This window comes from Arachis hypogaea, chromosome 20 (assembly GCF_003086295.3).
Source record: "Arachis hypogaea cultivar Tifrunner chromosome 20, arahy.Tifrunner.gnm2.J5K5, whole genome shotgun sequence".
NCBI classification, from domain to species: domain Eukaryota; kingdom Viridiplantae; phylum Streptophyta; class Magnoliopsida; order Fabales; family Fabaceae; genus Arachis; species Arachis hypogaea.
The window spans coordinates 44253651-44259263 of NC_092055.1; the positions used below are offsets into that span (position 1 = coordinate 44253651).

At 36.7% G+C, this 5613-nt stretch overlaps 1 non-coding gene across 1 annotated transcript; it reads left to right on the forward strand.

Annotated features, from left to right (window-relative positions):
* Positions 1 to 1155: 1155 nt before the first annotated feature.
* On the forward strand, positions 1156 to 1263 carry LOC112787574 (small nucleolar RNA R71). The gene has a single exon (XR_003194980.1). It is a non-coding gene; the product is annotated as a small nucleolar RNA R71 (small nucleolar RNA).
* Positions 1264 to 5613: the final 4350 nt, after the last annotated feature.

Below are 5613 nucleotides of genomic sequence, written 5' to 3' on the forward strand. Positions count from 1 at the left end.
TATGGTGCCTATGGTACAAGGTATGAAGAATTTTCCGGGATCCGGTTTCTTCTGAGGTAATGTCTGCCTCATTAATGCATTCAATTCATTGGTGAACAAGAGGGGTTCATCCTTCCAAGTCTCAGTACCAAAGAACTTGGCATTCAGCTTCATGATTGCTCCTAGATATTTAGCAACTTGCTCTTCAGTGATGTCTTCATCCTCTTCAGAGGAAGAATATTCATCAGAGCTCATGAATGGCAGAAGAAAGTTCAATGGAATCTCTATGGTCTCTGTATGAGCCTCTGATTCCTTTGGTTCCTCAAAGGAAAACTCCTTTCTGTCCAGAGGATGTCCCATGAGGCTTTTCTCACTGGGACTCACGTCCTCCTCACTCTCTCCAGGTTCGGCCATGTTGGTCATGGTTATGGCCTTGCACTCTCTCTTGGGATTTTCTTCTGTATTGCTTGGGAGAGTATTGGGAGGAGTTTCAGTAATCTTCTTACTCAGCTGACCCACCTGTGCCTCCAAATTTCTAATGGAGGACCTTGTTTCATTCATGAAATTTAGTGTGGTTTTGGATAGATCAGAGACTATGGTTGCCAGGCCAGAATGGCTCTATTCAGAATTCTCTGTCTGTTGCTAAGAAGATGATGAAAAAGGCTTGCTATTGCTAAACCTATTTCTTCCACCATTATTACTGAAGCCTTGTTGAGGCTTCTGTTGTTCCTTCCATGAGAAATTTGGATGATTTTTCCATGAAGAATTATAGGTGTTTTCATAGGGTTCTCCCATGTAATTCACCTCTGCCATTGCAGGGTTCTCAGGATCATAAGCTTCTTCTTCAGAAGATGCTTCTTTAGTACTGTTGGATGCAGCTTGCAATCCATTCAGACTCTGAGAAATGATATTAACTTGCTGAGTCAATATTTTGTTCTGAGCCAATATGGCATTCATAGTGTCAATTTCAAGAACTCCCTTCTTCTGAGGCATTCCATTGTTCACAGGACTCCTCTCAGAGGTGTACATGAACTGGTTATTTGCAACCATTTCAATGAGTTCCTGAGCTTCTGCAGGGGTTTTTAGATGAAGAGATCCTCCTGCAGAATAGTCCAATGACATTTTTGACAACTCAGACAGACCATCATAGAATATACATATGATGCTCCGTTTTGGAAGCATGTCAGTAGGACACCTTTTGATCAATTGCTTATATCTTTCCCAAGCTTCATAGAGGGACTCACCTTCCTTCTGTCTGAAGGTTTGGATTTCCACTCTAAGCTTGCTCATCTTTTGAGGTGGAAAGAATTTGGCCAGGAAAGCACTGACCAGCTTTTCCCAAGAGTTCAGGCTTTTCTTAGGTTGTGAATCCAACCATGTTCTAGCTCTGTCTCTTACAGCAAAAGGAAAAAGCATAAGCCTGTAGACCTCGGGATCAACTCCATTGGTCTTGACAGTGTCACAGATTTGTAAGAATTCAGCTAAGAACTGATGAGGATCTTTCAATGGAAGTCCATGAAACTTGCAATTCTGTTGCATTAGAGAAACTAATTGAGGCTTAAGCTCAAAGTTGTTTGCTCCAATGGCAGCAATTGAGATGCTTCTTCCATATAAGTTAGAAGAGGGAGCAATAAAGTCACCAAGCATCTTCCTTGCATCTCCACCATTGTTATTGGGTTCGGCCATGTTTGTTTTGTCTGCTTCCTTTTCAAAAATTTCTGTTAGGTCCTCTCCAGAGAGTTGTGCTTTAGCTTCTCTTAGCTTTCTCTTCAAGGTCCTTTTAGGTTCAGGATCAGCTTCAACAAGAATGCCTTTATCTTTGTTCCTGCTCACATGATAGAGAAGAAGACAAAGAAAGTATAGAATCCTCTATGTCACATTATAGAGATTCCTTAATGTGTCAGAGGAAAAGAAGAATGGAAGGATGAGGTAAAGAGGAGAGTTCGAACTTATGAAGAAGGAGAGAGTCCGAATTGTTAATTAAGGAGGAGTGTTAGTCCTTAAATAGAATAAGTTGAGGAGGGAGAAGAATTTTTGAAAAAAATTTTTGAAATAAAACCAAAATTTCAAAATAATTAAAAAGAATTTTGAAAAAGTTGTTAGAATTCAAAAATTAGAGAGAAAAGTAGTTAGGTGGTTTTGAAAAAGATATGATTGAAATAGAAAACTTTTAAAATCAAACAAAAATTCAAGTAGTTAAATTGAAAAGATTTGAAAATCAATTTTGAAAAGATGAGAAGTTAGAAAAGATTTTGAAATTGATTTTGAAAAAGATATTATTGAAATTTATTTTAAAAAGGATTTGAATTAGAGATTAAAAAGATTTGATTTTTGAAATTAAAGTTGATTGCTTGACTAACAAGAAATTAAAAGATATGATTCTAGAATTCAAATATTGAACCTTTCTTAATAGGTAAGTAACAACTTAAAATTTTTGAATCAAATCATTAATTGTAGCAAGAATTTTCGAAAATAGTGAGAGAAAAATGGAAAGGATTTGATTTTGAAAAAGATATGATTTGAAAAAGATTTGAATTAAAAACAAAATCTCCTCTCCTGTGCCATCCTGGCGTTAAGCGCCCAGAATGGTATCCATTCTGGCATTTAACGCCCAAAGTACTACCCTTTTGGGCGTTTAACGCCCAGCCAAGTACCCTGTCTGGCGTTTAAACGCCAGTTTTCCTTCCTCATTGGGCGTTTTGAACACCCAGCTTTTTCTCTATAATTCTTCTGTTGTGTGTTCTGAATCTTCAATTCTCTGTATTATTGACTTGAAAAGACATAATTTTGAAATTTTTTTGAATTTTTAATGATGAAAAACAACAAAATGAAACTAATCATGGAAAACTAAGATCAGATAAACAATGCATGCAAGACACCAAACTTAGAAATTTTCATATTAGAGACACTAACAAATTGAGAATGCACATGAGAAACAACAAAAGACACAAAACAAGAGAATTTAAAGATCAGACCCAATAAAATCATCAAGAACGACTTGAAGATCATTGAAGAACACCATGCATGAGTTTTCAAAAATTTTAAGAAAAGTTAAAAAGATGCAATTGACACCAAACTTACAATTTGACACTAGACTCAAACAGGAAACATAAAATTTTTGGTTTTTATGGTTTTATTAATTTTTTTTTTGTATTTTTCGAAAATTATTTAGAAAATGAAAAAATAAGGAATTCAAAATTCTTAATGAGAATTCCAAGAATCATGCAATGTTAGTCTAAAGCTCCAGTCCAGGAATTAGACATGGCTTACTAGCCAGCCAAGCTTTTAGTGAAAGCTTCGGTCCAAAATACTAGACATGGCCAATGGCCAGCCAAGCTTCAGCAGAACATTGCATACAACAGCAAGATTGATAGAAATCAACAAGCTCTTGTGATGATGAATTGAAACTTCGGTCCAAAAGATTAGACATGGCTTCACAGCCAGCCAGACTTCAACAGATCATCATGAAACTCTAGAATTCATTCTTAAAAATTCTGAAGTCATAGAATAATTTATTTTTTTGAAAAATTTTTTTGAAATTTTTTTTCAAAAATAAAAAGCTTAAAAATAATTTAAAATTACCTAATCTGAGCAACAAGATGAACCATTAGTTGTCCAAACTCGAACAATCCCCGGCAATGGCGCCAAAAACTTGGTGCACGAAATTGTGATCTCAACAGCGCCAATAACTTGGTATGCACGATTGTAATCTCAACTCATTTTCACAACTCCGCACAACTAACCAGCAAGTGCACTGGGTCGTCCAAGTAATAAACCTTACGTGAGTAAGGGTCGATCCCACAGAGATTGTCAGCTTGAAGTAAGCTATGGTCATCTTGTAAATCTCAGTCAGGCAGATTTCAAATGGTTATAAAGTTTTGATAATTAAAATATAAATAAAATATAAAATAAGATAGAAATACTTATGTAATCATTGGTGGGATTTCAGATAAGCGTATGGAGATGCTTGTTGCTTCTGAATCTCTGCTTTCCTACTATCTTCATTCAATCATTCATACTCCTTTCCATGGCAAGCTGTATGTTGGGGGATCACCATTGTAAATGGCTACCGTCCGTCCTCTCAGTGAAAATGGTCCAAATGCGCTGTCACTGCACGGCTAATCATCTGTCGGTTCTCACTCATGTTGGAATAGGATCCATTGATCCTTTTGCGTCTGTCACTACGCTCAACACTCGCGAGTTTGAAGTTCGTCACAGTCATCCCATCCCAGATCCTACTCGGAATACCACAAACAAGGATTAGACTCTACGGATCTCAAGAATGCTGCCAATTGATTCTAGCTTATACCACGAAGACTCCGATCTTTCGGAATGGAGGCTAAGAGATACACACTCAAGCTATTGCAGATAGAACAAAAGTGGTTGTCAGGCACGCGTTCATATGTGAGAATGATGATGAGTGTCACGGATCATCACATTCATTAGGTTGAAGTGCGAGTGAATATCTTGGAATAAGAATAAGCTTGAATTGAATAGAAAAATAATAGTATTTTGCATTAATTCATGAAGAACAGTAGAGCTCCATACCTTAATCTATGGGGTGTAGAAACTCCACCGTTGAAAATACATAAGTAATGAAGGTCCAGGCATGGCCAAATGGCCAGCCTCCAAATGTGTACAATATGATCTATGATAGCATCAAACTGATCAAGGATGTGAAATAAATCACTAAAAGTGGTTTTTATACTAAACTAGTAGCTAGGGTTATAGAAAATAAGTAACTAAGTGCAGATGGTGCAGAAATCCACTTTCGGGGCCCACTTGGTGTGTGCTTGGGCTAAGCATTGAAGCTTTCACGTGTAGAGATTCTTCTTGGAGTTAAACGCCAGCTTTGGTGCCAGTTTGGGCGTTTAACTCTAGCTTTTATGCTAGTTCTGGCGTTTAACGCCAGAATAGGGCAGAAAGTGGACGTTCAAACGCCAGTTTGCGTTATCAAAACTCGGGCAAAGTATGGACTATTATATATTGCTGGAAAGCCTAGGATGTCTACTTTACAACTCAATTGAGAGCGCGCCAATTAGATTTCTTTAGCTCTAGAAAATCCATTTCGAGTGCAGGGAGGTCATAATTCAACAGCATCTGCAGTCCTTTTTCAGCCTCTGAATCAGATTTTTGCTTAGGTCCCTCAATTTCAGCCAGAAAATACTTGAAATCATAGAAAAATACACAAACTCATAGTAAAGTCTATAAATGTGATTTTTATTTAAAAACTAATAAAAATATACTAAAAAGTAGCTAGATCCTACTAAAAACTACCTAAAAACAATGCCAAAAAGCGTATAAATTATCCGCTCATCACTTTGATTCCCAAATCCTTGATGCACACCCTCATTGAAGCTTCCATTCTCTACAACATAGTTGTAATCAAACTCATAGCCAAAGTGATGAGAATTCATAATATAAAAGAAAATAAGCAAAAACTAATAAGAAACAAGAGGAACAAAGTTCTACAACTAGCAAGCAAAAATCAAACTATTCATAATATTCACATATGAACAATAGCCAATAACATAACACCATTGCAATTCTCCAGCAACGGCGCCAAAAACTTGAAAAGAGTATTATCGTCGGTTAGGAATTTCACACAAAATAATTCTGTTGATAGTATAGTTT